Below are 12,881 nucleotides of genomic sequence, written 5' to 3'. Positions count from 1 at the left end.
TGATAGTTGTTCGCTTTGCTACTCCGGCAGCCAATCCATTTCCACCTTACATGCCATAGATGCATGATAATTCACCATTCTCAACCCACCTGCCTTCCTCCAGCTCTATAGCTCCCGGTTCTATGTGCGAAGACATCTTGAGTTTCACCTCATGGAGGCATCATTCACAAAGCAATATATATGATTGTGAGATCCGTGTCTTGTAATGTAGGAAGAGAGTAACATAAGGAAATTATTCATTAGAGAGTAGCATTTTGCCTATTTCGGCTTGATCACCTACTTGGCTTGGGTTGACCAATGTGCTAATTTTGTTGATGAGCAACTTCAAATATCTTCTTCTACCTTCTCGTGATTTATTTTTCACTGGACTTGGACAGAGAAGCACTTCAAGTAGAAGCCAGTGAGAGAACTTTCCTTTGTAGACTAGGAGCTTGGATCTATTTCAAGCATGTTTCTAAAACACTTGTTTTGAAAAATAACAACAGACAGATGATATATGAGATTCCCCGCTTTCTCTGTTAATGCTCCAGCTTTGTGTGATATTCTGTACGCTCAAGCATGAACAATAACAGGGTTCTTGCCTAGGGTCAGGGACAACCCCCTACCAAAGTCCCGATCTCCAATTAGGGATGGGGAAGTAATTTGCCCAGTTCACATTTTCACGCACACCTACCTAACTCATGCTTCCTGAACCAACAGGTGAACAGAAATGCTGACATATCCCTTGAAATTCAAAGATCTCTGAATTTCTCCAACCATAAGCCTGTGTGCAGAAAATACATATCTTGGGGGAAAGTGTGTTACATAAATGCATATTACTGGAAATCGCTTGCAAAAATGTATATAAATACACATAAAATACAGTGGTATCTCGGGTTACATACGCTTCAGGTTACAGACTCTGCTAACCCAGAAATAGTACCTCAGGTTAAGAACTTTGCTTCAGGATGAGAACAGAAATCGTGCTCCGGCAGTGCGGCGGCAGCGGGAGGCCCCATTAGCTAAAGTTGTGCTTCAGTTTAAGAACAATTTCAGGTTAAGAACAGACCTTCGGAACGAATCAAGTACTTAACCCGAAATACCACTGTATATGTGCACATTTTTATGCATAGCTTTTAAAATAATAAATAATAATAATAATAATTGCAAATTGATGCAGAAATGGAGCAAACTGAATTTTAGAATGGAAAAATGAGAATCTGAAATGGGCCAATTTGTCCATCCCTATGCCCCCCACTTGCTATTTATTCTAGAAAACCATTTATATAATTGCTAATTGCATGAATTGGATCATGTCATCTAGCTTGGACCAAACAAGCTCCTGTACCATAGGAAAGAGGCCATTACTTTGGACAACTGCGGTTAATGAATGATGGAGACCTTCATCTCGGGGAACCTCTCTAAGCTGTGCAGAAAATCATCTTCCAGCCATTATGTCACTTGGAGGGGAGCTTGCAGTTTGGCTGCCTGCCGGCCTGTTCCCTTAATACTCTGACTCTGAATGGAAAATTTATTTCTAGCATCTCTAATTATCTTTTTTTCTTTTTTTTTAACTTTACAAACCTCTTGGAAAATGGCTTCTTCTTACACAAACACCAGAGTGTGATTTTGTATGTTTCTGGGAAAATGTCCCAGAAATGTTTAAAAATATGTGAGAGTGACTGTTAAGAGTGCCATCCTTGTTGGGTGCACGCGAAGAAACAGATTTCTCTGTGCTAGGCTTGCCAAATTTCGCAGAACCAATTCCAGGCAGATTTTGTGTGTGAGAGTGGTTTTTGTTTTGTTTCCCCCTCAGAAGAAAAAAAAACAAAAAACCCCTGTATGCGTAATTTATACAAACATATGCAAGGACACATTGCCTGGTTTTGAGACTGAGATAGAAACAGAGGAAGGAAATATGTGAAGTGTACCTCCATTTTCCCACATGGGGGTTACATAATCTTGAGGCATGGGAGATCTGGGACTTCTCTCAGTTAGTTTTGGGAATGTATATCCTAAGTAGCTAGCTACGTGTTTCCAACCACGTTTACATTTTATCTGTCAGTTTGCTATGTTGTTTGGTGCACCTAGATATTAAAATAGCCCTTTTGTCATCTAGGGAGGTTTTGAAGGAGGCCTGAAGGCGGTGGGGGTGCCGGGCTACTCTGTGTATCCAGAAAATATTTTGGGCAGTGCGAAAAAATCACCTTCTCCTTTTGAGGGTTTATTTAGCAGTCTTGTTGTGAAACTGAATTTTCGTCCCTGAGGTGGTTGGCACATCTGAAGAGGAAGGGTGGTCAGGGAGGCTGCGATTCTGGTGCATTAGTGATTCACCTGCTATTCTGAAACATGCTATATCTTCCTTTCTTTCTTTATCACCTCTATATCCCTCTTTTCCTCCAGGGAGTTCAAAACAGCACACGTGGTTCCCCTTCCCTTCCATATTCTTCTCATAGCAACCCTGTGAGGTAGGTTAGGCTGAGGAAGTGAATGGCCCAAGCTTCCTGGCTGAGTGAGGATTTGAATCTGGGTGTCCCAACACCTAGTCCAGGCTTCCTCAACCTCGGCCCTCCAGATGTTTTGAGACTACAATTCCCATCATCCATGACTACTGGCCCTGCTAGCTAGGGATCATGGGAGTTGTAGGCCAAAAACATCTGGAGGGCTGAGGTTGAGGAAGCCTGACCTAGTCTAACACCCTTGCCTTTGTATCACACTGGTTTGTTTACATATGTTTCTGCTCCATTCAATACCTTAGGGCTTGTTTCACATGCCATTGCTAAATGAATCTTGGTGGATATACACAGTACACACCCACACCCACCCACCCACACATATACTATTGTAAGAAATGCAAATAATTTCCTTTCAACCTGCTGCCCCCTTTGAGCACTGATGCTGATGATATTTCAGTGCTTTTTAAACACAAACCTGTGCACTCATTGTCTTTTCTGCTGCTCGTTAGGAATCATCGTTTGGGTGATTGGTTGTATTTCTATTTACATTATTGTGATTTAATTGTTTTACTGTTTTACCGTTTTCTTGCTCCATCATTTCGGTTTGTACACCGCCTTGAAAAGGATTACAATAGACAGTGCAATAAATACTTTTATGAGCAAACAAATGAATGTGGAATTTCGCTTCTTAGTTCTTAACGGCATATTATTTTTATGCGTTACTTAAGGTCAGTGGCCTTAAAAAAAAAACCCACAACCACATAGCTTCAAAATTACCTGAAGAAAAGAGCAACAAAAACCTCACTTCAATACCTGACAAAGCGAAGGGCACCATTGCCAAGAAAAGAGCGCCATTGTTTTTGCCTTCCTTTATTATAGGCACAGATACTTGACATAGGTACAATATTGATCTGCCCACTGGTGGTATAGCTATCTTTTTGTTCATCTAGTGGTGGAGCTTCCCCCAGCTGCATGTCAGTTCATCAAAATCAATTCCCTCTTGATTTTTGCAATACAGAGATGGGTCAGCTAGCAAATGACAAAGGGCCCCTATGACAAAGCGATTGTTGCATTGCAAGTACAATTTTGCAGGAGTTTTATCCAGAAAAAGAAGCACAAGAACATAGTTTTCTTGCATCATTTGCTGTCCTGTATAATTCATCAACCTTAACTCAAAAACATGCTCTTGAAGGCACTTAGCATTGCCTTAAAAATGACCAGCAGCCTCTTTTAAACATACAAGATTGTAGGGTTTTGTATTAGTTTTCCTTTAAAAAGAACCCTATCTAAACCAAACTGGCATTATGTCACAATATCATTTATTCCTATGTATTGATTTTTATTAATGTTTCGGAATTATATAATGTCCTCATCACATCTGATCTCAGGGCAGATCACTACCATTTAAAAACATAAGACACAATAAAAATAAAATAGGTACAACCACTCTCCATCTATTAAATGGCCAGAATAGCCATGTGATTCCACGTATAAAAAAATGTCTATTAGGTACATAATGGCCCACACAAAATCCTGGCAGAAGAAGAGCTGGAATCAGTATTGGCTGATGTCCATTGGGTCTGGTAGGGCAGAAGACAGGTTGTCCAACAGTAGGTGGCACCAGAGCCAGTGACAGACTAATTCTAGTTGAGTTCTACAAGAGACAAAACCGGGCCACCCCCTGGACTGGATGGAAGTGAGAATGCAGGTAGATTGGCGCTGCCTGAGAGCCAACTTGAGGTTGGTAGGAAAGTGTCCCATCTGCCCACCTTCAGTGGCTGGAACTGAAAAATAACTAAGGCCAGTAGGAGCTTGGACTGGAGAGTGTTCCATAACTGGGGTGCTATTGCTGAAAATGCCCTCTAGTGAGCCATGGATCTCCTGATCTCATGGAACGAGTTCCATTGTACTTCTTTTTAAAGTGATTCCACCCCCTTGTACTTGACAGACTTGTCCCACTCCCCAGAACTAAAGGTTTGTTATTACATATCTACATTAAAAAAAAAAAAATACTCACAAAGGGGTGCTAATTCTGATATTACCCAAATGCTCCTCTATTCTGATATTGAGCATTCTTGCTGTTTTGCAAAATTATTATTATTTGCATGCACATACATATGACATTGTTAGTGTTACAGGTGGTAAATGATATTAAACAATAGTCAATATTATTTACATAATCCCTAAAATGTGCCCTTTTACATATAAACTTACAATATGCAGAGATGCCCACATGGGTTATGATCTATGTGTCTGGAAAGCCTTGGATAGTTTGGTACACCTGGTTACGGGTTAATATTTCTCTGACATTTTTGGTTCATTTGAATGAAATGAAAGGCTTTTTGCTTGCAATCTGGGATTGCGTGGTGAGTTCCTGCCCCCCATCAGGATAAATAAAGTCACAAGACACCATAATTTAAGGTTAAATGGGCGAATTAGGCCACAACTTTATTGAATTCAGGAATGAGAGGCATTGGCTTAGGCATTGGTCCTATCGACTATCCGGCTCCAGCCTATTTGCTGGAGACACGGGAAGGGTTAACACCATAGAGGGGGAGTCTCCTGCTGAGGCACGTCAACTAGGAGCTCCCCCAGGTCACCGCTCGGGGGCGTGCCTTTGGCCCACACGTCCATGGGCTTCGGACAGGGCCACGCCCCCGGGGTCCTTTATCGGCCCACCCTTCCTTCACTGGGGGGAGTTGATGGTGTTCCTCCCCCCCCATCCTCTTAACCCCTTCTTACCAATGCCTAACTGCCAATGCCGAGGAGTTGTGACGAGTTGCTACGAGGTAGGCGAAAAACCAAAAGGCTGCAAATTGCCAATTGGGAAAAATTCCTACCATGCCCCTTGCGGCGACAGACCGAAGTCCATAGCAAAGTCAGAAACCTACCTAAAGGGAGGGAGGGTGGGAAAACGTGGGGGCTAGCCGGCAAGAGAGGACGAGCCCGGCCGCGCCGGCCCTAAATAGGGCAGGCCCCGCCCCCCCAGCCACCCGATTGGCTGGCTGGGGGGAACAACGCGACCGGGATTCCCCTGCTCTCGCGGGGGCTGAACCCAGCCCCCGCTCACGTGGGGTGGGCGTGAAGCCCGCAACCCCACCTCCTGCTCAGGTTCGGAAGTGGCTTACCCTCCAAAATATGCCAATACTTTCTTATATTTTTTAGTTAAATATTGGTTATGCACTTAAATGTCAGATGAGAATTGAGTCAGCTCAAAGGATTTGGTTTACATGCAGCTAAAAAGTTATCCTGTGTCTTAGTGGCTGCTTACTTGAAGCTATTTTCAACTGCTTCCCTGTGTAATCTCTGTCAAAAAGATGATTGCTCAGCACTGTAGATTTCTGGCAAAAGGGGAAAAAAGGAAAAAGATCTGAGGAGGTTTATGTAGATTTCACTGACTGCATCTGGTTTGATCAATCAACTTTTAAACTTCCTAAATCAATTGAGATCCCTAAAGAAAACTATAGCTCAGTAACAGTTCATTGACACTTATTGTTTCCTAGATTGGCTTGTCCATCCTCTCTCCACGAAAGCACACACTTCCCAAATATCTCGTCACCCTCATCCAATGGCATTCTGTACAATATAGTTTACAATGGGGGGAAAGACTAAAGGGGTGCCATCAGGGTAGAATCCAGCAGGGATGCCAACTTGAATAAAATATGGAGGGGGTAGGCCCCACCCCACATAATCGATCACATAACACAGCATTTGCATACCATTTGAATAGCAAAGCCCATCAACTTTGAGGGGGCTCAGTCCTCTCAAATATTTTTGGGGGGGGGGCGAAGGGACCTCGGCCCCTAGGAGTTGGCTTCTATGGAATTCAGTATTCCACTCAGCAGAATGAGCAGGAGGGCCCGGGCAGGGCTGGCTTAACAACATTTTGAAGAAAGTGAAGTTGTACACACTGTCATCTAAAACGTCCCCTTCCATAAGACTATTGAGGCCAGAATATTAACTCAACTGAGTAGTTGAGTAGTTCCCTGCAAGAAAATGTATTGTACTTCTATGAAGGTTGCTTAGTGTCTACTCATTCTCTCTCTCTCTCTTTTTTTCTTTAAAAAGAAAGTTTTCCACTCAAAATACAATATAAGCCAAACTAATCTAAAAAAGAAAGATAGAAAAGAAACCAGAAAAGAGAGAGAGAGAAAAGAAGAAGAAGAAGAAGAGTAGTATAATAATACCAAGCTCTTTATATCTTTATTCCACACACAGAAGAGTGAATTCACACAGCTATCACCTGGGAACCTCATCCCCTTCCCTCAGCCTCCCACCCTGAGGGATCATGTCCACTGTCTACCAGTGTCCACTCATGGGGACACCCAGAGGTTCAAAGTATGAAGAGGCACTTCTGGAACAAAACGAAATGTTTACAGGCAACCCCCCATTTACACGTGTTCAATATGTGTGCCATCATGTATATGCACATTACGGCAAACCTGAAAGTGAATTTAAAATGGCCCTAGATAGCAAACCTATGAACCTTTGCAATTGCAATCCCAAGAACCCTTGCACTGACTACAGCGAGTTGGGAGTTTGGGGAAGGAGGTTGGAAGGGAGTGACTGTGGTGGAGGTTGGCAGAGTTCTGGGAGGAGTTCTTTTTAGCCATTCTTTGAGATGGCACCTAAATGCCCAGCATCATAATCTTCCTTGGGTGATGACAAACCCAAAAGGCAGCGAGTGGTGCCCATGCTGGAGGAGAAGCTGGAAGTGCTGAACTGTTTGCAGGATTGCATGAGCATTTGTGATGTGGCACGCAGGTTTAACAGGAATGAGTCCAGCATACGTGCCATTAAAATCTGGAAGAAGAAAATCCAGGCGGTAGGCATAGCCAGTATACCTGCAACTGCCAAGGCAGTAGAATCATGGAATTGTAGAGCTGGAAGGGACCCTGAGGATCATCCGGCCCAACTCCCTGTAATACAGGAATATGCAGTTGTCCCATGTTGGGATTAAACCTGCAACCTTGCGAGAGCCAGCGTGGTGTCGTGGTTAAGAGCGGTAGACTCGTAATCTGGTGAACCGGGTTCGCATCTCCGCTCCTCCACATGCAGCTGCTGGGTGACCTTGGGCTAGTCACACTTCTCTGAAGTCTCTCAGCCCCACTCACCTCACAGAGTGTTTGTTGTGGGGGAGGAAGGGAAAGGAGAATGCTAGCCGCTTTGAGACTCCTTCGGGTAGTGATAAAGCAGGATATCAAATCCAAAACTCTCTCTTCTCTTCTTGGCATTATTGGCACTACGCTCTAACCAACGGATCTATCCAGGATGGATTTCCCCAGCCACATGTAGGACGAGGCCATGTGAAAGACACATAGGACACCGGACCTGTGGCTAGAGGACATGAACCACCAGGGCATCCCAATCAACAGCAGGACCTTGTTCAAGAAAGCTCTCAGGCTGTGTGTGCCTTCGAAGGAGCTCCAAGCCCACTCTGGTTGGCTGGCCTGCTTCAAGCATCGCTTCAGTTTGAAGAACATTGGCACCCATGGTGAAGCTGCATTTTTCTGTGGACCAGGAAGCTGCCCAAGCATGCCCAGGTTGGCTGAAGAGAGACCAAGCACATGCTGACCACCTGAAGAGACAAAAGTGCCAGCTGCCCATCACCATATTCCCACAGCCAAGCACTTCAGGGTACTGGGCTACCCTGCTTGTCATTGTTTACAAATCTTCCTCCAGCATGAGGAAGACTGAGTGCCACCATTGCCACCATCCCTGCCCATCTGGTTGGGCTACTGGGTTTGTTGTTTTAAAAAGGGTTTTTCTAGGGACTCAGAGATTTAGAAGGTGTTTGCAGGCTTTTCCAATGGATGTTCCAATTATACACGATGTCGTGTATATTGCGCAGTGCCTTGGAACGTAACCCCCACATAAATGGGGTATTGCCTGTATTCAGTCACAACCTTTGAGGTTTTTAAGCTTGCTAGTCTCACTAGTGAGGCACAAAACTTGGTTCAAGACATTAACTCTTTACAGAGAAGCTTTTAAACAGCACCCTTTCCCAAACCAAGTCTCTGGTAGACTTTCCCCACCTAGAATAGCTATTAGTGTTCCTATTCCACAGCACCCACTCAGCCGCTTTTAGAATTTGACTTCTCCCTCAGGGAATCTAACCAGTTTGCCTTGCTAACCCCACTCAGATAGTCCAAACTCCAGCTGCCCACCCCCGACAGTTCCTATCTATCCCCACTGACAGATAAGTGTAATAGCTAGGGCCGAATCATGGACAGCGAGAGCTTGACTACAGTAGTTCAGACTAAGCAGGGCTTCCCTTGTCCTTGATCTGGAGGCTGCAATTATTGCAGAATGCTACAGCACGGTTGCTGACAGGAGAGAGAGAGAGCCTCTGTTAGCATCGAACACCCCTGCAAAGAGATTGCCCATTTCCTACTATGCCATGTTCAAGGTGTTACTATTAGCATATAAAGCCTTTAACAGCTTGTGGCCAGTTTACTTGTGGGATTCCCTTCCCCCATATATGCCCACTCAATGGCTTCAATACGGATGCCACATTAATACTTGCTATGCGCTTCTAAGAAAACAGTATTTTCGGCAGCATCACTTACACTTTGGAACTCTCTGCCTGTTGACACCAGGAAGGTGCTTTCGCTGTATTCTTTATTCTGTTTAAAATATTTTTTATTTAGCCAGACATGCAGAAGTTGCACCTGTGGTTTTTCCCGTCAGCTACTGCTCATTTTAATCACATTTTGAATATTTTTCATTCCTGTGTTTTAATTGTGTTTTTTTTTTAATCAATAATATTTAATGTTCTGTTTTATATTGTTTTAAACCATGTAGAGTTTGTTTGTTCACAGTCAGCACATAAATTTTGTTGAATAAATGCAATAAAAAATAAATATTCATAGCTTCATACTGTATTCATTGGAGTGTCATGGAGCCTTGGTGGTCTGGTTCTCTCTCTCTCTGTGTGTGTGTGTGTGTGTGAGAGAGAGAGAGAGAGAGAGGGAGCTTTGCAAAGTGTATGCTAACAAACTAGATTAGAAACGGAGCTGAGGACTTCTGCATAGGCTTCCCACTCAAATCCTCACTTTAGCCTTTAACTCCATAAGTGGCCTTAAATGCATCAGTTTCTCTAAACCCTCATCTGCAGTATGGTCACAATAACACAAACCTACCTTTACCAGGTCCTGAAGTGACATGCACTGAAGTCTCTGAATGTCATAAAGCACTAATTGTTCTTAGCTAAACATTCAGTTTGGAAGAACAAATGCATTTCTTCTTGTTTCCATTCTACCACCGTAGCCACTGGTGTATTTTCTCTGCAGCTGCTGGCAATATTTTGCTTCTTTCCTTTTCAAATCACATTTCTTCAGAGCCATCCCTTCTCCTCCATCATCATGCGTTTGTGTGTTTGAGGAGCAGTTGCCTAGAAAGGTGTGGAGCCACTTTCCAAAAAATTGCCTCGAGTGTGTGGCCTTTGGTGCATTTCTACCTTTTACAAATAGATGGCACTTTTGACTTGTACGAGAGCAATTTCGTAGGAACACACAATACCTGCAGGATGTTGGCCCTGGAAGAGGTGGTGGTGGTGGTTGTTGTTGTTACTACTACTGCTGCAACTATTATTTATTATTACTTATTAACTTTGGAGAAATCAGATGAATTTGTGTGTAGAGAAAGAGAAATTAAACTGGGTAGCATATATTGCCAATACTGAAATAATAAATACACAGTTGCCTTCCAAGTAAAATATGCATTTTTAAATTTATTTTTTAAACCTAAACCATGCACAGCTTTCATGGCCAGCTGGGGTTTGGATTATCGGATCCTCAGGAATATGCCAAGCCAAGCTCTGAAGAACGTCTTTTAATACCTGTTTGTTTTAAATGCAAGTTAAGCAGAAACTGCAGCAGTGCGTTATTATATATCAAACGCCTGCCCCCCCCCCTTTTGGTTCACATGTGTCCACACATAGACATGCACACAGAGGGAGAGGGGGGGGAATTCATGCTGTTGTCTTGCAAGTGTTACTTATCATATTAATTAAAATCTGGTGACACGATAACACTAGCAGCTGTGTGGGAAAGCGAGGGAAATTAACAAACGTTTGATTTGTTGTGTTGCTAATGTGACACTTATTATACAGGTCATAGTAAAACAATACCTCAGCCAAAATATGCTAATGCTGGCAAAGAACTGTTGCAGTTGTAACAACATTGGTGTTTATTATAATGAGGCAAAATAGAGGACTACCTTGGATGGAGGAGGGAGGAAAGAGTGTGATAGTTCTTAGCAGAAAGAGAAAAACTACGTATGAAAGCTTTCCTAAGGAATAAATGTGGCTAAATAAAGTAAACGTGCTCGGTGGAAATGATGAAAGTAAATGAAATTCACACACGCATAGGGGCTACGAAGAAGAGGGGCTTCTACCAATAGATGTACCTCTGTCTTTAAAAATGGGGTGCTGAAATTCAGAGAAGAATTAAAATACTCGGAGCCGAGCTGTGCCCTAAAATGCTGTCTCAAGGAGGAAAATTTAATTGCAGCGGAGATATTTTTTTCCCTTTCTTTTTTTAACTTTTAAAATAAATGGCTATATTTATCAGATGTAATTTTTCACATCAGGAAATATTGTGCGGTTATTAATGTTATTTTTTGGCTGCAATTTCTATAGGACTCTTTTATTGCGCACAGTGCTTTGCAGTTTTAATCTAATTTATATGTGAACCAATCTTTCCAAGATGACTGGCATCTGCTCAATCAGATGGATTAAAAATTAGTCCTTAAAAAAAATGTAGTGTTTAGATTTAATTGTATTCTTCTTTTGCACTTTTAGTGCAGCTTTCTCTCCCCCCCCCCTTACAGTACAGCAGATCGGTGACACTCCTTATGCCAAAATAAGGAATGGAATTGTGCCGGGCACATTTTGTGAGGACCTGCAATCTCAGTTTTGTTCCTGCTTACCTTCCAGGAATAATTTGATTCCTTCCCTCCCCCCCCCTTTACTTCGCAGGAGTGTTTCCCATCCACAATGCTATATTACTTCTGCACATGAAATGTGTGGGTCCCCTCCCTCCTTTCTTTCTGATGTTTTGATCATTTTACTGAAATGGGGTGTATGAAGTCAACCATTTGTTTGACAGTCTTTGACAGCAGATTATGTATATTTTGTCTGACAGAACACTAGTCATTCGGAACTGAATTCTGAGTGAGCAATCTAGATCAAAGGTCAGACTACAGGGTATATGAGTTGGGACAGAGATTTCACCTTGCCACGTGAAAGGATGCAGAAATGACTCAAGAATCAAATATTGGGGAGAGCCAAAAGGTTAAAGCTGAGGTGATTCAATTCCACAATATTTACAACCTAAGATTGTGTAGAAATTCTTTGAACTCCATATACTAAGTGCTCAGAGCAAGACAGCGCTTTGGCATGTTTCACTTTGGAATCATACAACCACCCAATTTAAAGCCATAACCCAATTCCAAGTAATTTAATGATGTTCTTGGAATCATGTGTATTTCCTGTCGATCAGCTACTTAGATTAACAAAGGTTCCAAGACCTTCAAAAATAGTCTTCCTTTTCACTGTTTTGTGAATGGCACTAGATAAATAATTGCAATATAGAAGTGTGTGTGTATTTCAAACCCAAGAATCCAGTGCTCAACTCTGTGCTTCTGGAACAACTCTATTTTTGAATAGGTTGGGAAAATATTTTAAAAGGTAAAGAGTTGAAATGCATTAGATGAGGATTTAAAATGCTTATTGTTGTCGTCTTTTCATTAGAAATCTATACAATAAAGACAAATATAACCAATTCCCAAGACACTACTTTCTCCTGAAATCCATAGTAGGATTAAGCCTCTGAAATGGAAGGCTCAAATGTTAATAAAATTTGTTTCCATCCAGATATGATGCTACAGTTTTTATTCTTGAAACCTACTGCACTGAAGGAGAACTTTGAATTGCTGAAGAATGATGTCAGCAAATTCTAATTACAGTTATAAGATTCTGTACTTAACAGTTTCCAGAGGAACCGAGAGTAAAAACGGTATTAGTAAGCAAAAAGGAGGCAAGCATGGATGCAAGAAAAATGTGTCTATTGCTGTATAAAAATTAAGACCTTTTGTATCAGCTCCATATTAGCATTACTATTGGCAAATGTTTGTACATGGAGGTAGGATGAAGACAGTCTATTATTCTACTTTTGTGTTTAGATAAATAACCCCACACATCTATGGATGATGAAATACCAGAGTTTGTTATTTTGCTGGAGCTTAACAATGAAATAAAACAAAAAATGTCTTGAATAGTGCTATTCAAAGTTTGCTTCCCCTGTTCGAAATGATGCCATTTAAAAGAGGGACAGTTCCCCACACCCCCAGCAATATTTTAGGAAAATTCACTGCACAGCGTTATATGAAATATTGATTTATATGATCTGTTGAGTATAAGGGTAAACCAAGACATTGTTTCAA

The sequence above is a fragment of the Podarcis cretensis genome (genome assembly GCF_951804945.1).
Source record: "Podarcis cretensis genome assembly, chromosome: 4".
NCBI lineage: Eukaryota > Metazoa > Chordata > Lepidosauria > Squamata > Lacertidae > Podarcis > Podarcis cretensis.
Note: the sequence above shows the minus strand (reverse complement) of the source record.